The sequence below is a fragment of the Pristiophorus japonicus genome, chromosome 4 (genome assembly GCF_044704955.1).
Source record: "Pristiophorus japonicus isolate sPriJap1 chromosome 4, sPriJap1.hap1, whole genome shotgun sequence".
In the NCBI taxonomy this organism is placed as follows: domain Eukaryota; kingdom Metazoa; phylum Chordata; class Chondrichthyes; family Pristiophoridae; genus Pristiophorus; species Pristiophorus japonicus.
In genome coordinates, this window is record NC_091980.1 from 66,835,043 (window position 1) to 66,855,984 (window position 20,942).

Below are 20,942 nucleotides of genomic sequence, written 5' to 3' on the forward strand. Positions count from 1 at the left end.
CCCCACACCAGTCTTTGAGCCATGTGTTTCTCTGATCTTATTTACCCTATGCAAATTTGCTTGTGGCTCAGGTAGTAATAGAGATCATCATCTTTGTGGCGCTGCTTTTTAATTTGGCCCCTAGCTGCTCATACTCCCTCAGCAGAATCTCTTCTACTTATTTTGCTGGTACTTACATGGACCATGACAACTGGATCTTCCCACTCACTCAAATTCCTCACCAACCAGAGATGTCCAGCCTTTGGGACTCATGCTCTCAGCTGCAGAGAACAGTATCTATACCTCTAATGATACTGTTCTGTCACTACAACTTTGCTTTCTCTTTCCCTACCCCCCCCCCAACCACAAATTTGAATGGCCTCCTGTACCTGTGTTGTGGTCAGTTTGCTCATCTTCCCTGCTCTCATTCACACAAGGAGTAAGAATCTCATATCTGTTAAACAATTGCAAGGGCTGAGGCTCCTCCATCACTACCTCTTGGGTCTCCAAACCTGTCTTGCTCATAGTCACACTTGTCGCTGACCACGGACCAAATTTGAATTAATTAATCTGACTGCCTTCTGTAACAGCGCCCAGGTAATTCTTCCCCCTCCCTGATGTGTTGCAGTGTTTGAATCTTGGACTCCAGCTCATCAACAGAGCTAAAGTTCCTCGAGCAGCCATCACTTACTGCAGATGTAGTCGTCATGGACCTCAATGGTATCCATCAGCTCCTACATGCTGCAGCAGTAACATCACCTGCCCGGCCATCTCTAATGTATTTAATTAAGTTTTGAACGTTTAGTTTTTAAATCCTGGCTCTTAAATTAAACCAATGCCCCAAAAAGAGAAATTCTGACCAATCACTTCCCTGCTTTGCTGTGACATCACACTGATTCTTTTTACTTCTTATCCCGTGCTGCTGCGGGGCTAGCTGTTTACTGCTGGGCTCTTCCGCTGTTTTATCACCGCTCCCAATCTCTCTTTACTTCTGTTCTCTGGTATTAAGCATCAAAAATATTTCTGAAGATTAGAACAATTAAATAAATTACAATTTTTAAATAAGCTTGTTCAGGCTGGACTTTACACATTAGATATTTAGAAATTATGTTTTTCTCCCCACTTTCACTTGTCTGATGATTCCCTTGCTACAAACTTCATTATGCCTTTGAACACTAGGATAAACCAGATAAGATCACATCACAAACAACATTTCACTTTAGACAAACATTTTTAAACATCTATTTATCACAACTCATCTTAAAAAAAGGGAAAAACTGTAACTCAATAATTAGAATTCATTTTTCACTATTTCCAGGTGAATTGTCTGCTTTTCAATACATTCTGCAACCACATACATGTCCCCAGGACAATTTGCAGAATGACTATGCTGCTTAATTAAAAATGTCTCCATCATCTTTATAGCTTTGTATGTGTTTTTTTTTTTAAAGTCACTTTTAAACTTAGCACCAAGGAGAGGGGGAAAGGTGGCCATAAACAGCAAACTGAGCCGTGGGGTTCATTTCTAAAGAGCTGGAAGTGAAAAGCAGAGAAATTATATTAAACGTGAGAAACTTTGGTTAGATTACACAATTCTAGGCTTCACATCATTAAAAAAAATGAGGCGGCACTGAAGGTGGTGCCAAAACAATTCAAAGATAACTAAGAGGATATACTCATCAGGCTGGGACTCATCTTTAGAAAAGAGAAGACGGAGGGGTGACTTAATCAAGGTCTTTGATGAGCTAGACGTAGAGATGTTTCTGGGGGGGGGGGGGGGGGGGGAGGGGTAAAGAGATCAAAACTGGAGGTCATAAATATAAGTCAACAATAAATCTAATAGGGAATTCAGGAGAAACTTTACCCAGAGTGGTAAGAATGTGGAACTTGCCACCACAAGGAGTACTTGAGGCAAATTGCGTAGACCTGTTGTGTCAAATGGCCCATTTCTGTGCCCATTATGTACCATCAGGAAGCATTAGTTCTAGCTTCTGTGGAAATCAGTCCGAGATTAGTTATTAAGGGGAAGGAAATGAACAAGAAACTGAACTCTGCAGTACAGAAGGAGACAAAGGAATTTTGGAAAAGCCAAAAGACATAGACTGGTGTATATTTCCACAGTCAACATCTTAAAGACTGGATAAAGTCTTACATGAAGACCCTTCACCAAAACAGTCCTTCATTTCAAGCACTTATTTATATTTGAAAATTCAGCATTCAATCTAAAAAAAACCTTAAATTATGTTACAGTAAATCATCACCTTTAGCAGTACCCTAGGACAGAAAACAGATTGCTCATCCTGTAAATATCGGCTTGTCATTTTGGCTGATAGGAAACTGGGGCATGGCCTGGGTTGCACCTGCACCATGTGTCAGATGCTGGCAGGATGGATCCAGAATTATAGCTCTAAGCAGAAGCTGCTGAAACACATGCTGGTGAGAGACCTCTGGTAGCATTATGAGAACAGGGTCCAAGACTGGAGCAGGAAAAGAGATAGGTCCAAGGTCTGTGCAGGGACAGAGCTGGATGAGAGCAGGAGCAGAGGCCTGGGTAGTAGTGGGGGTAGGAAAGTGAAAAAAGAATGGAGCCCAAGATTGGAAGTCATAGCAAGGAAGGGGGGGGGGGGGGGGGGGGAAGAAAAAGAGAGATTTTGTGTCTCCCTCGGTCACAGAATTACTCATAGCGAGTACAAACTGGTAGCTTGCTCCCAGTCCTCTACCATTAATCTAACCAGCTTCTAGCAGCTGTTCTGCATGGCCCAGAAAGAACTAATCATGGAAAGAACCCTTCTCATGGAAACATCTAGCTTCAGGTTCAAGGCTCTCGATGCTGATCTGGAGCTTCCCAACATCCTGGTCAGTTCCCTTTGCATACAAGAACATAAGAAATAGGAGCAGGAGTAGGCCATACGGCCCCTCGAGCCTGCTCTGCCATTTAATACGATGACTGATCCGATCATGGACTCCAGTCCACTTCCCTGCCCACTTCCCATAACTCCTTACCATTTAAAGAAATGTCTATTTCTGGCTTAAATTTAATCAATGTCCCAGCTGCCACAGCTCAGGCAGCAAATCCCAGATTTACAACCAGAAGAAATTTCTCATCAGTTTTAAATGGGCAGCCCCTTATTCTAAGATTATGCCCTATAGTTCTAGTCTCCCCCATCAGTGGAAATATCCTCCCTGCATCCACCTAGTCAAGCCCCCTCAATCTTATAGGTTTCAATAAGATCACCTCTCATTCTTCTGAATTCCAATGAAGAGGCCCAATCTAACCTCATAAGTCAACCCCCTCATTTCCAGAATCAACTTAGTGAATCTTCTCTGAACTGCCTCCAAAGTATGTATATCCTTTTGTAAATATGGAAACCAAAACTGCACGCAGTATTCCAGGTGTGCCCTCAACAATACCCTGTATAACTGTAGCAATACTTCACTGCTTTCATACTCCATCCCCTTTGCAATAAAGACCAAGATTCCATTGGCCTTCCTGATCACTTGCTGTACCTGTATACAATCCTTGTGTTTCATGCACAAATACCCCAGGTCCTGCTGTACTGCAGCACTTTGCAATCTTTCTCCATTTAAATAACTTGCTCTGATTTTTTTTCTGCCAAAATGCATGACCTCACATTTTCCAACATTATATTCCATCTGCCAAATTTTTGCCCACTCACTTAGTCTATGTTCTTTTGCAGATTGTGTCCTCATTACTTTTCCTCCCATCTTTATCATCAGCAAACTTGGCTACATTACACGGTCCTTTCTTCAAAGTCATTAATATAGATTGTAAATAGTTGGGGTCCCAGCACTGATCCCTGTGGCACCCCACTAGTTACTGGTTGGCAACTAGAGAATGAACCATTTATCCCCACTCTGTTCGTTAGCCAATCCTCTATCCATGCTAATATATTACCTCCAACCCGTGAACTTTTATCTCGTGCAGTAACTTTTTTTTTTTATGTGGCACCTTGTCAAATGCTTTCTGGAAGTCCAAATACACCACATCCACTGGTTCCCTTTATCCACCCTGTTCATTACATCCTCAAAGAACTCCAGCAAATTTGTCAAACATGACTTCCCCCTCATAAATCCATGCTGACTCTGCATGACTGAATTATATTTTTCCAAATATCCTGCTACCGCTTCTCCAATAATGGATTCCAACATTTTTCCAATCACAGATGTTAGGCTAACTGGTTTAGTTTCCTGCTTTTTGTCTGCTTCTTTTAAAAATAAATAGGGGCATTACATTTGCAGTTTTCCAATCTGCTGGGACCTCCCCAGAATCCAGGGAATTTTGGTAAATTACAACCAATGCATCCATAATCCCTGCCACTAATTCTCAAGACCCTAGGATGCAAGTCATCAGGTCCAGGGGATTTATTGGCATTTAGACCCATTATCTTACCAAGTACCACCTCCTTAGTGATTGTGAATGGTTCCTCCCCCCATAGCCCCTTGACAATCCACTGTTGGAATATTGTTAGTATCCTCTACTATAAAGACAGATACAAAATATTTCAGAGTTTCGACCACTCATGTTCCCCATTACCAATTCCCCAGTCTTGTCCTCGAAGGGACCAACATTTACTTTAGCGACCCTTTTCCTTTTTTATATACCTATAGAAATTCTTACTATCTTTTTATATTTTGCGCTAGTTTACTTTGTCTATCTTCCCTTTCTTAAATCAATCATTTTTTTGTTGTTTTTGCTGGCTTTTAAAAAAGCTTCCCAGTCTTCTGTCCTCCCACTATTTTTGGCCACTTTGTATGCCCTCATTTTTAAAATTGGATACCGTCCTTTATTTCTTTAGTTCGCCATGGATGGCTATCTTTTCTCTTATACCCCTTCCTCCTCACTAATATATTTTTCTTGAGTTGTGAAATATCTCCTTAAAATGTACACCACTGTTCTTCAACCGTCCTACACTTAAATCTATTTTCACAGTCCACTTTACCCTCATACCTTCATAGTCTCCTTTATTTAAGCTTAGTACACTGGTTAGAGATCCAACTTTCTCACCCTCCATCTGAATTTGAAATTCAATCATGCTATGATCACTTATTCCGAGGGGAACCTTTACTAGGAGATTGTTTATTAATCCTGGCTCATTACACAGGACCACATCTAAGATAGTCTGCCCCCTGGTTGGTTCCATTACATACTGCTCAAAAAACCCATCCCTTACACATTCTGAACTCCTCAAGGCTACCCTGACCAATTTGATTTGTCCAATCAATATGGAGGTTAAAATCACCCATGATTATTGCTGTTCCTTTTTACAAGCCCCCACTATTTCCTGGTTTATGCTCCGACCAACAGAGTTGCTACTGTGAGGGGGGCTTATAGACTACGCCAACCAATGATTTTTTCCCCTTATTGTTCCTTATCTCCACCCAAACAGTTTCAACACCCATATCATTTGAGCCAATATTGTTTCTTACTATTGCAGGGATTCCATCCTTTATCAATAGAGCTACCCCACCTGCTTTTCCTTTGTCGGTCCTTCTGGATTGTCAAGTACCCCTAAATATTTAATTCCCAGTCTTGGTCACCTTGCAACCACGTCTCTAATGGCCATCAGATCATATCCATTTGTGCTGTCAACTCATCTATTTTGTTACAAATGCTACATACATTTTGACAAAGTGCCTTTAAGTTTTTTTTTTAAAAACCCTTGTTTCTTCTCCTTCAAAACGCACTTTATTTTTGCTTTCTAATTCCAGATTTACTCCCCTCCCTACTGAATCTATTTTCAGGTTCTCATCCCCCTGCCAAGCTAGTTTAAACCCTCCCCAACAGCACGAGCAACACCCCCTGGATATTGGTCCCGGCTTTGTTGAAGTGCAAGCTGTCCGGCTTGTCCAGGTCCCACCTCCCCCAGAAGCAGTCCCAATGCCTCAGGAAGCTAAAGCCCTCCTGTCTGTAGTTAATATTCCTTCCTTCATTTATTTAACACTTTTTATTCCCACTGCTACCAAAAAAAGACAAAATGTAAAACTAACTCATGTCACAGCTTCTGGGGACATGTAAAACTGATAAACCATGAATAATACTGGGGAAGACAGAAAATTGAAATAAGCACAAGTCTTGCCTGCAACACTTCCCTCTTAAGAAATGTGTACAGAAGGCAGATTTAAAGAGATCAGGTTACAGTTGAGAGTCCAGAGTTTGATTCCAACAACAATGTTTTGAATCCTTCATCTTTTGGAGAGAAGGGGGAAGAGAATTACATTGAATTTACAGCACAGGAACTGGCCACTCAGCCCAACTGTGCCAATGTTAATACCCCACATGAGCCTCTCCCCTGTCCCACCCTACTCCAGTATTCTTTCTACCTCATGCATGTATCAAGCCTTCCCTTAAATGCATCAATGCCATCTGCTTCAACCACTCCATGACAGCAAATTGCACATTTCCCCCCCCCCCCCACTTTAAAGAAAGCATTCCTAAATTATTCATTTGACCAGTTAGTGACTTTTATATTCATGCCTTGTTTTGGGCTCACAAAGTGGAAACAGTTTCTCTAAATCCACCCCATCAAACCCTTTCACAATTTAAAAAAAAAAGGTCTCCATCGGGTACTTTGAGAAAAGAGCCCCAATCTTTCCTGATAATCTAGGAGATTACAAGGATGTTACCAGCATTGAGATGTAACTTTCTCCAGTGCTTCAATATCCCTTTTGTAACATGGAGCCTAGAACTGTACACAGTAATCCAAGTGTAGTCTGTCCAAGATCTGTATAAATATTAATTTATCTCCCTGTTTTTGTATTCTATTCCTCCAGGAATGAACCCCACTTTGTGGCCTTATCAATTCATTTAGTGATGTTTACACATATTCCCAGATCTTTGCTCATCTACCCTGTTGATTTCAAGGAATAATTGGCCACCTATCCCTCCTACAAAAAAATGAACCACCCCTCACTACTCCATATTGAATTTCATTGACCATTTAGCCACCCACTCTGCAAGATTATGTGTGTCTTTGTGTAATCATCCATATTAGCTAGATCAACCAATTTGGTATCTGCAAATTTCATCATAGCTCCAATTTAGAGTTGGAATTATTTGGGGAACAGTGGCCCCGACGGGACACCGCTTCACATTCTCTGCCAATCTGAGAAACATCCCTCAACTCCTACTTTCTTTCTATTTTGTAGCCATCTTTCAATCCATTCTGCTACCTAGCTCCTGACTCCACATGCCCCGACCTGGAGTATCTTATCAAAGGCCTTCTGAAATGTATGTATACCACATCGTGTTGCCCTGGGCTACACTGGTTATTTCTTTAAAGAAATAACAAAAGTTTGTTATACATTGCCTTCCTTTTAGGAATCCATGCTGACCAATTTTTACTATATTCTCCACATCTAGATGCATGGTTATCTTATAGTAAAGATTCTAGTATCTTTCCTACCACTGATGTTACACTAGCTGGTCTATAACTCCATGGATTAGTGTTCTCACTTTGAAGATAGCAATTACATTTCTTGTTCTAGTCCTCTGGCACTATTCCTTTTTCCAACTGAACATTTATACTACTACATCTGCTATCTCCTCCCAATTTATTGGACTATGCTATGCCCTCCTTAAATAGCTAGTTTGTCTTGTATCTCCTTTCTATCTTAACTATTGTAATATCCCTCGACTTGGTTTTTTTCATTTCTTTTGTTATCCTCTTCAGGTGAAAACTGAAGCAAAGTATCTATTCAGTATCCCTGCCATTTCAGTATCTCATTTGATTTTATCTTGCTCATCCTTATCTTAATTCTTGTGTTACTTATGTGCCTATTGAATACTATTTCTTTTTAAGTGCTTATACTTATTTTCTTTGCCTTCCCAATTATCTTTTTAACCTCTTTCCTAGCCTGAAATATTTAACCACCAATCCTGTTCTGTCTGCAGCCATGTTTCAGTTACCCCATCACAGAATCATAGAATGATACAGGCCATTTGGCCTACCCTGCCTGTACCAGCACTTTGAAAGAGCGATCCAATTAGTCCCACTACCTTGCTCTTTCCTCATAGCCCTGCAAATTTTCCTGTTCAAGTATTGATCCAATTCCATTTTGAAAATTTCTATTAAATCTGCTTCCATCACCTTTTCAAGCAGCACATTCCAGATCATAACTCGCTATGTAATTGCCCAACCCCCACCTAATGTCATCTCTGACTCTTACCAATGACCTTAAATCTATGTCCCCTGGTCACCAAACCATCTGCCACTGGAAACAATGTCTCTTTATTTACTCTATCAAAACCCTTCATGTTTTTGAACACTTCCATCAAGTCTCCAGTTAACCTTCTCTGCTCCAAGGAGAACAACCAGTTTCTCTAGTCTCTCCATGTAACTGAAGTCTTTCATCCCTAGTACCATTCTTGTAGATCTCCAAGGCCTGGACATCCTTCCCAAAGTGTATTTCCTCATTATTAATTCCCTCCAATTCCCCAGTTTTGTTGTTAAGACTATGTTGCTGTACAGGCAATTTAATTATATTTTTCCATTACTGCTACTTTGATATTTTATATACTTTCTATAACTGTTTGTTCCCCAAGTACAGAATTTTTTTTGCACTCCAATCTTTGGTCTCATCCACTCTTAGTTACATTGACTACTTACTTGGAATCCAGACTTAAAATGATAAAGTTGGTCAATAACCACCAGGCAGGGAGGCTTCAGATTCAGGCCCAGGCCACGACCCACGGGACTCTGGCCAGGAACCAACTTGTTTCTACCAGCTTCCCACTGGATTTTAAACCAAGTTCTAAAAAGCTGCGAGAAAGGCCAGAGCTCTGTACAATCCAGGAAATCCCTGCAACAAGGACAGACGGTCGACCTGAAACATTAACTGTTTCTCTGTTCACAGATGCTGCCTGACCTGCTGAGCATTTCCACCATTTTGTGTTTTTATTGGGGATGTATTATTGCAGGCTGTTGCTTTGGGGTCTCCATCACATCTAACCAAATATTATAGGCTAATTTTACACATCTTACCATGGCAAATGAATAGCATGTTCAACCTCAGCTTAGTTGCGACTCGTTTTCCTTTGGACACAAATGCAATGAAGTGTTACTGTGTATCATCTGCAGTACATATGGAAATAGAAACAAAAAACAGAAAGCTAAAGAATCAGACACTAAAATAAGAGATTATAACTTTTCTAATACTAATTACAAACCTGATATTTAAAATTACAGCAAATAAGTCTGGAGATAAGCTAGACTCTGAATGATGCCAGATTTTTGATAATGCTAAGAGTTTAGGATTTATCTAGGGGAACATAAGTGTTGAGCACTTCATGCTATTTGCATTAATTTTATCCGACACATGAGCTAATACAGACACAAAAAAAAACTTGACAGCATGAGAACAGATTATAATGCATTGATGCACTCTTCCACATTACCATTCTGTTTCTGACTAGAGTGAAGGCCAAAATCTTCAGAGTATAAAGCAAGCTGGAACAAAACACAAGCTGTTACACTGGACCCATGACATCACCCGACATCAGCCTCTAAAATGTCAATGACTACTTTCAAATATTTAAAACAGTGTTATGTTAAAACTATAATATTTATACAAAGCCAACTATTTTGCTCAAATTCTATACAAAATTGGAAATCAGACTCAAAATTCCACAACAGAAGAAAGAATGACAAAATAATCCTTTTTTAAATGATGAAAGCAAAATATTGGCTAGGACACCATGGACAATTCCCTTACTCTTCAAAATAATGCCATGGGATCTTTTGCATCCCACCAGGAGGGCAGAAGGGCCTCAGTTTAACATCTCATCCAAATGATGACATTTGTGATCAAGTCTCTGGAATGGGACCCGAATCCAAAACTGGCTTAGTGGCAAGAATGCCCAAAATAAACTTCTGATGGCCTACAAAAGACCAGCTTTATTCTTCCATGGTACAATGGTCATAAGATTCACAAAAAAAAGTACTTCCATAGATTCTGCATCTAGTTGAAATAATCTAGTTTATATCCAATGCACCACCTGCAAAGCCTTCCACAAGGGGGCACAGATGCAAGCTCAGGAGGAGAGAAGTTGAACAGTTTAGATTTAACTACTATGCAGAGAGTGGTGAATGTGCAGAACTGACTGTGGAGGCAGTCAAGAGATAGCTAAATGGATTCAGCAGAGAAAACAAGTTGAACAGTTTAAAATAAATAGCATGGTACTTTTAAGATTTACTGGTGAGACAGATCACAATGATATCTTCTGATCCTTGCATTTGTATATTCTCAAGGAACTTGAATGACAGATCATCCATGTGTTGTGAAATTGTAAAATATACACAAGATTCAGAAACCTACAAATTTGAGATTGATTTGAGGATACTTAACTTTTAGAAGAGATAAGCAAAATGGAAAAGGAGAAGGGGCAGCCCTTAAAGGATGGGATAAAGACAGGAGAGAGAAAGGATCTTAGCTTGGAAAAATCAAGTGGTAGAATCAGTTTGGGTGGAGCCAAGAAACAGCAAGGGGCAGAAAACATTGGAGAGAGTTGTTTATACACCCCCAAACAGTAGTGGCAACATAGGGCACAGTATAAAAATCAGGAAATTACCAAAGGTAATACAGTAATCATGGGAGACTTTAATCTACATATAGACTGGGCAAACCAAATTTGCAGCAATGGTGTGGAGGACAAATTCATGGATTGTATACAAGATGGTTTTCTAGATCAGTATTTTGAGGAACCAAGAGAATAAGCAATTTTAGATCTAGTATTGTGCAAATGAGAAAAGGTTAATTAATAACCTTGTAGTAAATGGGCCCTTCGGGAAGTGTGACCATAAATGTAGAATTCTACATTAAGTTTGAAAGGTTTAGTCAAATCCAAAACTAGGATCTTAAATCTAAACAAAGAAAGCTATGTAGGTATGAGGGGAGAGCTGGCCAAGGTAGATTGGGGAACTACATTAAAGGGTATGATGACAGACAAGCAATGGCTAGCATTTAAAGAATTAATAAATCAAACATTCCTTTAAGGCACAAAAAACCCACAGGAAAAGTGGTTCAACCGTGGCTAATGAGAAGTTAGATAGTATTTGATCAAAGGAAGAAACTTATAATGTTGCCAAAAAGAGCAGTAAGCCTGAGGATTGAGAACATTTTAGAATTCAGCAAAGGATCAAGAAATTGTTAAGGGAAAATAGAATGAGTGTAAACTAGCAAGAGACATAACAGACTAACACCTATAGTATGTAAAAAAGGAAAAGATTAGCAAGAGTAAGTGTGGGTCCCCTACAGGGCGAGACAGGAGAAATTATAACAGGAATAAGAAAATGGCAGAGAAATTATATACTGTGTCAGTCTTCACAGAAGACATGAAAACCTACCGGAAAAAGAGTGGAGTACCAAGGGTCTAGCGAGAATGAGGAACTGAAAGAAATTAGTATTAGTAACAATTTTTACAAAGTACTGGAGAAATTAATGGGACTGAAAGCCAATAAATATCCAGACCTGATGGCCTACATCCTAGGGTTTTCAAAAGTGGCGATAGAGATAGTGGATGCATTGGTTGTCATCTTCCAGAATTCTATAGATTTGACAACTGTCCCCGCAGATTGGAAGGTACCTAACGTAACCCAGCTACTGAAGAAAGGAGGGAGAGAAAACAGAACTACAGACCAGTTAGCCTGACATCTGTAGTAGGAATAATACTAGAATCTATTAAGGATGTGGTAACAGGGCATTTAGAAAATAAGATTGGGCAGAGTCAACATGGATTTATGAAAGGAAAATCATGTTTGATAAATCTGTTGAGTATTTTGAGGTTGTAACTAGCAGGATTTTTTTTTGGGGGGGGGGCAGGGGAGAAAGTGGATGTGGTGTATTTGGATTTTCAGATGACATTCAATAAGGTGATTGAACAAAATTAGGGCTTATGGGATTAGGGGCAATATACTAGCATGAATTGACTGCTTTCTGTCTGTCATCCAGAGTGTAGGAATGAACAGGTCATTTTCAGGTTGGCAGGCTATAACTAGTGGGATGCCACAAAGATCGGTGCTTGGACCCCAGCTATTCACAATCTATATCAATGATTTGGACGAGGGGAATATATCCAAGTTTGCTGATGATACAAAGCTAGGTGGGAATGCAAGTTGCAAGGAGGATGCAAAGAAACTTCAAGGGGATATAGCGAGGCTGAGTGGGCAACATGGCAAATGGAATATAAATGGAGAAATGTGAAGTTATCCACTTTTGTAGGAAAAATAGAATAGAAAAGTAGAATTTTATTTATTTATTTTTTTTAAAAATGGAGATTGGGAAATATTGGTGTTCAGAGAGACCCGGGTGTCCTTGTACACAAATCATTGAAAGTTAACATGCACGTACAGCAAGCAAATGGTATGTTGACCTTTATTACAAAGGATTTAAGTACAAGAGTAAAGACATCTTACTGCAATTATATAGGGCCCTGGTGAGTCCGCACTTGGAGTATTGTGTACAGTTCTGGTTTCCTTACATAAGGATATTTGCCATTGAGTGTGCAATGAAGGTTTACCAGACTGACTCCTGGGATTTTTGGGGGCGGGGGGGGTGGAAGAAGGAGGAGGGAGAAGAGAAATTATCCTGCGAGAGATTGAGTAGACTAGGCCTATATTCTCTACGGTTTAGATGAATGAGGTGTAATCTCATTGAAACATTCAAAATTCTGACAGAGCTGATGTATCCTCTGGCTGAGGAATCTAAAACCAGGGGTCACAATCTCAGAATAAGGGATCGGCCATTTAGGACTGAGATGAGGAGACAATTCTTCACTTGGGGGGTGGTTAATCTTTGAAATTCTCTACCCCAGAGGGCTGTGGAGGTTCAGTCTCGAGTATATTTAAGATATTTAAAGACAGATATAGATTTTTGGATATTAAGGGAATCAAGGGATATTGGGATATAACAGCAAAGTGGCGTTGAGGCAGAGATCAGCCATGATCACATTGAATGGTGGAGCAGGTGCGAGGGCATGAATGGCCTACTCTTAATTCTTATGTTCTTATGTAATGTTACCAACTGCCCTTTAAAATCAGCTAGCTTAGAATCACCATGTTAAGAGTGGATTCATACACTCGATCAACACTGGGGCAGGCCTGGTATGCCATTACCTACATTCTTGCCTCCCCCCTAACTTCCATTTTGCTCCTGTCATTTTTCTAACCTAAATGTTAATCTTTGAATTCGAAAACAGTTGATGTTACCATCTTAACTGTCTAAATTAGGACATTCCACACCATCACTAACAAAAAGCGTCTGAACGAGACTACCAAACCAGAAAAATCAACCGATTTCCTGGTTCTACGGTAAACTCTGCTGCCACAAACACAGACCAGAATTCCATCATTTCAGAACACTGAAAATTCAGGTGTTTGTTGGTATTAGTATTTCTATGTCTGGTTCAAGTTTGTGCTCATTATTTTCCCACAAGATGCTCGAGTTAACAGCCTTGCATCTTTGGGGTGATATTCATGTAGGAAAAGAAAAAACTGGTAGTCATCAAGTTGCTTTCAATCTCATGAGCAAGATTAGAAGCTAGCCAGGAACTAAATACTTTCCTACTCCCTCTTTCAGATTCGTGGATAAGTGGACAGCAACATAATGGGGCAGAATTTATGCCTGTATGTGCCAGGTTTAGGCATGCACTGCGCACGTGCTGAAACCCGGAACTTGATCGGTCAAGAATCCTCTGACTTTCCAGTTTTGCACGCCGGTGGTCCGCTCCCCAGCGGTATTTCAAAACCGCCAGAAGACCAATGAATTTCTGGCCAAAACATGGCGGAAGATTGATGATTTCCAACCCGCAATGTTTTATAAAAAAAATATAGGTGTTAGTGTATTTAAGTAATCCCCATTCATACTTGTGGGATATCTGTATGGAGCTCCCATAAGTATGAAATGGGTTTCCCCCTTTATTGGTTGGGCCGGCCCATGTGATCCTAGGAGTGTTTGCAAACCACATGTGCCCCTGGGATGAACTGGGCCTCTACTGGAGAGGCCCAGGAGCACAAGTCTACAAACCTCCTGGACCACCAGGTAAATTTGTAGATTTTTTTTTTGGTAGGTCAGAGGCATCTGCCCACGGGAAACATCAGACTTCAAATTTTGGGCCATTATTTTTGAATTCTGTATTCAAATGAAGTCAGCCGGTTGGGCTACTTGGGTGGTGTGTTCTAAGTTTTAGTTATGGCTAGCAACATTGAATGACTTATTTATATAGTGCCTTTCACGACCACCAGACATCCCAAAAGTGCTTTACAGCCAGTGAAGTACTGTTGTAGTGTAGGAAAGTTTAGAAAGGATGAATTAACTTTCACTTATATTGGATATTCTGCAACTTGTATCAGTTAACTTTGGCGTGGGGACTGGGGCCCTCCAACACTCTGTTGAATCTTGCACAATTGCTTGCGATTGAATGTTGCAAAGGTCCACTGTGTACTACAGGCCCACAAATGTATTAAGGTGGGTTCTGTACCCAGTTCTTCAAAATCAGCAATAAAGTCCTCGCCTTGCACAAGCACTTTGGCTAGAGACCCAGAAGCCTTTCTCTCCCCCCCCCCCCCCCCATTCTAGTGTCCACAAATGTTGTGCGGACAGGTTGAAAAAAACCAAATGCGGCCTTTATTGCCTAGTCCTGGATTGTTTGTCGCATCGTAATCTGTGGCTGATGCAGTATGCAACAGGCTGGATTACCATATTCCAGTATTGGACAGATGCAGAGCTGGGAACTGAGTCCAGCCATTAGGCAAAACTTACAACTTGTTGTAGGCAAAAGTGGAAAGTGCTGTGCTCACTGACAGCGATTGTGTATAGTCAGGAAATTTGATATGAGTCAGCTCACTGGGAATCATAGCACATTATGCCAAACTTCATCAAAAAGTCTTTTCCACTTCAAACAATACGCATTCTTTGAGATAGCTGTCGCAAGTGGACATTGGTGCTTCTTTCTCTCCTAAACCCTGCTTGGCTCAAGTTCAAGAAGTCAATGCTTTGAAGGTGCATGAAAAAACTGCTTGGGAGAGTCATCAAGGCAGCTCATCATGCTGATAATGACCCCAGTAATTATTTGCTTAAGAGTTTTTGCCTGATTTGTGCATTGTTGTAACCACACCTCAGGAGATAGCCCAGCTGAAGACCTCGGCTGTTAGTCATCTCACCTGATGATGTCATCTTTTTCTGGAGCTTTCTCTCGCATAGCCTCATTTGGAGTTCAGCAACAGTAATTAGCTGGGCTAGGGCATTTGCATTTCTTCAGAATTCTCTTACTTGCAGAGGTTGTGCTCAAGATTGGAGAGAGAGAGAGAGAGAGAGAGAGAGAGAGAGAGAGAGATCCAATTACATTCATGCAATGCTCCATTTTCTTTTTAGACTGTTCAATTTTTTGATTTGGTTGACTGAGTAGTCGCAGTTCAACAGAATAGTTCAGCATGAACAGGATTGGTAGATAACTTCCCCCCCCCCATCCTCTAAACCTCAAAGTACATGCTGACTGCAGCTGGTGTTAATGAAGTTAAGCATGTCATGGGAATAAAAGCTGCTACAGTGAGTGGACTCTACAGGTCAAAATACTGTAGCCTAGATCATGGGTTACATTCAGTAACATTACTAGACTGACAGCACCACAGGGTGCTTTGCATTTAATTCCCCCAGGATCAGCGTGTTGTTTCATTGTAGAGTGTTCTTTGAGTAGGTCCCAAGGTGGAAAAGTGCCTAATGGGCAGTAGATAAGCAACACTTAATGCTCAGTAATTCAGGTAAAATTTAGCTGCTACTTTCTCCAATCAGCAGGTAGTACTGGATATGTAAATTTCAGTCCACTTCCAGCTGCACCTCACTTCCTGACTGATCCAACAATGCTGTAGTTCAGCAGGTTGAATCAGCTTTTGCTGGAGATAGGTCACATTTACAATGATGAGGACAATAATTATTCTAACCGCCTCATGTTCAATATGTAACATGTTTATTCGCATAGGCGACATCAGCAGGACTGAGTTTTCATGCAGCTAATTTGTTGCAGATATTAGCAATCCATGAGATTGCGAGCAATGCAAAGCCTTGCTTGATGAATGACAGTTGAAAATTTCAATTGTTTTGCAGCCCCATCATCACTATTGATGCTGCTTGCCCATGTACTTTCACAAGATACTACAATCAAGTTCTTTGATGCAGCCACCTTTGCACAAGCCTGTTTTCATGCTTCTTGCAGGCTAGATTTGTCCTCGATGTTTGCAGCTACCTTGAAAGGAACAGCTTTGTGCACTTGCTAGGTGTGGTCCACCACTGTTGGCATAGATGACATAATACTTTGGCCTAGAGCACTTTGGGATGCGGTGTAACCCACTCCATAAATCAGACATTTTTTTTTACTGTTATTGCACTCTATTGCTCTATGGATAAATCACTAACATTTGAAACATTAAAGTTGCCACAATTTTAATGTATCAAATGCTAGTAAGAAAGAAATAAGGAATGTGCGCAATAAAGGTACAGCAGTTATCATGGGTGACTTTAATCTACATATTGACTGGGCTAACCAAACTAGTAGCAATGCAGTGGAGGAGGAGGAGGATTTCCTGGAGTGTATTAGGGATGGTTTTCAAGACCAATATGTCGAGGAATCAACAAGAGCTGGCCATCCTAGACTGGGTGACGTGTAATGACAAGGGACTAATTAGCAATTGTTGTGCAAGGCCCTTTGGGGAAGTGTGACCATAATATGGTAGAATTCTTTATTAAGATGGAGTGTGACAGCTAATTCAGAGACTAGGGTCCTGAACTGAAGGAACGGTAACTTTGATGGTATGAGGCATGAATTGGCTAAAATAGACTGGCAAAGGATACTTAGAGTTGACGGTGGATAAGCAATGGCAAACATTTAAAGATCACATGAATGAACTTCAGCAATTGTACATTCTTTCTGGAGTAAAAGTAAAACAGGGAAGGTGACGCAACCGTGGCTAACAAGGGAAATTAAGGATAGTGTTAAAACCAAGGAAGAGGCATATAAATTGGCTTGAAAAAGCAACAAATTTGAGGATTGGGAGAAATTTAGAATTCAAAAGAGGACTAAAGGTTTAATTGAGGGGGAAAATAGAGTGAGAGGAAGCTTGCAGGGAATATTAAAAACTAACTGCAAAAGCTTTGATAACTATGTGAAGAGAAAAAGATTAGTAAAGACAAATGTAGGTCCTTTGCAGTTGGATTCAGGTGAATTTATAATGGGGGAAACAAAGAAATGGCAGACCAATTGAACAAATACTTCGGTTGTCTTTACAAAAGAAGACACAAATAACCTTCTGAATGCACTAGAGGACCGAGGGTCTAGTGAGGAGGAACTGAAGGATATCCTTATAAAGCAGGAAATCGTGTTGGAGAAATTGATGGGATTGAAGGCCGATAAATCCCGAGGGCCTGATAGTCTGCATCCCAGAGTACTTAAGGAAGTGGCCCTAGAAATAGTGAATGCATTGGTGATCATTTTCCAGCAGTCTATTGACTCTGGATCAGTTCCTATGGACTGGAGTGTAGCTAATGCAACACCACTTTTTTTTTTTTAAAAAAAAAGAGGAGAGAGAAAATGGGTAATTATAGACCAGTTAGCCTGACATCAGTAGTGGGGAGAATATTGGAATCATGAAATAGCAGCGCATTTGGAAAGCAGTGACAGGATCAGTCCAAGTCAGCACGGATTTATAAAAAAAAGGGGAATCATGCTGGACGAATCTTCTGGAATTTTGTGAGGATATAACTAGCAGAGTGAATGTGGTGTATTTGGACTTTACAAAGGCTTTTGACAAGGTCCCGCACAAGAGATTGGTGTGCAAAATCAAAGCACATGGTATTGGGGGTAATGTACCGACGTGGATAGAGAACTGGTTGGCAAAAGGGAACCGGAGAGTCAGGATAAACAGATCCTTTTCAGAATGGCAGGCAGTGACTAGTGGAGTGCCCCTGTGCAGGTTTCAATGCTGGGACCCCAGCTCTTTACAATATACATTAATGATTCAGATGAAGGAATGGAGTGTAGTATCTCCAAGTTTGCAGGTGACACTAAACTGGGTGGCGGTGAGTGCTGCGAGGAGGACACCAAGAGGCTGCAGAGTGATTTGGACAAGTTAGGCAAGTGGGGAAATGCATGGCAGATGCAGTATAACGTGGATAAATGAGGTTATCCATTTTGGGGGCAAAAACACAAAGGCACATTATCTGAATGGTGGCAGATTAGGAAAAGGGGAGGTGCAACAAGACCTGGGTGTCATGGTTCATCAGTCATTGAAAGTTGGCATGCAGGTACAGCAGACAGTGAAGGCAGCAAATGGTATGTTGGCCATCATAGCTAGGGGATTGGAGTATAGGAGCAGGGAGGTTTTACTGCAGTTGTACAGGGCCTCGGTGAGGCCTCAACTGGAATATTGTGTTCAGTTTTGGTCTCCTAATCAGAGGAAAGACATTCTTGCTATTGAGGGAGTGCAGTGAAGGTTCACCAGACGGATTCCAGGAATGGCTGGACTGACGAGAAGAGACTGGATTGTCTGGGGCTGTATTCACTGGAGTTAAGGATAAGAGGGGATCTCAGAAACGTACAAGATTCTGACGGGACTGGACAGGTTAGATGAGGAAGAATGCTCCCGATGTTGGGGAAGTCCAGACCAGGGGACACAGTCTTGGGATAAGGGGCAAGCCATTTAGGACTGAGGGAGAAGAAACTTCACTCAGTTGTTAACCTGTGGAATTCCCTGCCAGAGTTGTAGATGCCAGTTCATTGGATATATTCAAGAGGGAGTTAGATATGGCCCTTATGGCTAAAGAGATCAAGGGGTATGGAGAGAAAGCAGGAAAGATCAGCCATGATCTTATTAAATGGCAGTGCAGGCTCAAATGGCCTACTCCTGCACCTATTTTCTATATTTTTATGTTTCTAATTGGAATGTGTAGCTCCTCCACTTTGCAGTGGACAAAGCAAATGAAGCTGTTTTCAATCAGTTTAAGTCTGTTCAGATCAGTCTGGAGTAGGCTGATTTTATGGCTCACTATTCTGTTGAGCCAATGCACACTGCTTTTCAGCTTAAAGGTCAGCCTTCATCTCTTCCAAAAAGGTACTTCAATGCTGATACCCTTAATATCCACCGTCAGTCCTTGGCTGTTTGGCATATTTCTGGGAGCATTTTGACAAACCAGAACATAGCTGCCCACCAAATTAATCTTCTGCTCAAGGTTTTAAAACAGCATTTAGGTCCTTGATAACAATGTGCCAAGATCCCCTCCAGATAGGTGATGCATCCTTACAATACAAGACTTTTGTTGATAGTTAACAGTAGAAATCAATCAAACCACCGGTTTCCTGCCGGTGTGATTCCTTTTCACCGTGGCTTTGTCTGGAATAACTTCCAAGCTCTTGCTTAGCATTTTCATGACTTGCTTCCATTACTGCTGCTTCAGCACCCAACAGATTTTCCTTGGTTTTCTTACTCTCCTCTTAGCTGCACTTTTGGGTTTGCCTGCCTTATTCTTCTCCACTATCAAACCAATTGAACTAGTTGGATATCTTCTGTCAAATATCCTCCTTTTGAGTTGTCTCGCCAAATGACATCCGAATATAGTTCAGAATCTCCAATATAGTTTCTTTGCATTGCAAGCAGTTTTAGGCATCATCCTTCCCTCCCACCAACTTTCTATGGTGGAGCAGGAAGGAGGGAATCACTTGGTCATTTCAGCACTACAGGATTTAATTAGCAGCAGAAAGCTATGCAGCACTCAATGGTGTAAGCAGCAGCAAGAGCAGTCTCATCCCTGCAGAAGCTCATTTTCTATCAGCCTGGCAGACAGCAATGATGGGAGGTGTTTAAAAAGCATGTGACCCAAAATAGTCCACTCTCCTGCTCTGGGGCTACACGAGAAGAGTGTGCAGTTAGTGATCTAGAAGGGAAAGCATGAAAACATTAACCAATTGAAAAGCATTAATTTGACACTTGTTTTAAAGAACTGTACAGTCTTGTTGTATTGCAGTAAAGACATTTAGACAGCAACTTAATACAAAATCTTCATCTATGCAGATCATATTCATCTCATGGAACAAAACATCTAGAAAATCAGAAAAATTATGACAGAAGGTGGCCATTTGGCCCATTGTTTTAAGAACAATCTTGCTAGATTGGCACTTTTAGGAAACAGGTGAAGTGCAAAGGACTGCAGTGCAGCATACCATTCAAACTAAAAACAGTAGAGAACTAGACCACAAAATCAACTTGGTTAGTTGATGCACTTTCCTTGCTACCATCTACAAACGAGACATCAGTGCATGGTGAGCGAGTACAAAAACAAACATGGGAATTGCTAGGCACCACTCTGTCAGAAAGTCACAAGGACAATTTACACCTCCCAAATTTGAATGTTATTATGGAGATGGCTTCATTGGATTACTAGAAAGTTAGAAAACCATAATCTGGAATGAATATCCAAATTGACCAAACCTGTCCTTTGGATGAGATGTTAGAGGGGCCTGTCGTCCCATTCCACTGGTGTAGGTACGAGTTAAAGATCCCATGCCACTATCTGAATGGGGACATTCCAACCTCATGTGCACTTTGCTCTTCATCCTACCATTGGCAGTGATGTCAGGAACCTTACCTCCATATTCTGGAATTCCCTTCTTAGAAACCATCTCTGACCAAGATTTTGGTCACCCTTCCCAATACAGGTACTCTGCATCCATGTTCTTCCTTTACACCTCAAGTGCCATGCGGTATTTTTTCTAAGTTAAAAAGGTGCTATATAAATGCAAGCAGTAGTTATCTTGACCAACATTCCTCTTTTCAACTAAAAAAAGTCAACAGGTTATTCATTCTATTGTTTGTGCAGTCTTATTGCATACAAAATGGCTGCTGCATCATTGCAGCACAATGGAGCATGATAAAGGGGACAATATTACATCTTTATTTCAAGTC

The 20,942-nt window shown here is 40.8% G+C and overlaps 1 long non-coding RNA gene across 2 annotated transcripts; it reads right to left on the reverse strand.

Moving 5' to 3' along the window:
- Positions 1–344: 344 nt before the first annotated feature.
- LOC139262936 (uncharacterized) lies at positions 345–19,907 on the reverse strand. Of its 2 annotated transcripts, XR_011593002.1 has the most exons (4): positions 19,285–19,907; positions 9,395–9,446; positions 8,982–9,032; positions 345–977 (listed from the first exon to the last, which is right to left on the reverse strand). It is a non-coding gene; the product is annotated as an uncharacterized lncRNA (long non-coding RNA). The 2 variants fall into 2 exon arrangements; XR_011593001.1 differs by lacking the exon at positions 19,285–19,907 and having other exon boundaries at positions 9,395–9,578.
- Positions 19,908–20,942: the final 1,035 nt, after the last annotated feature.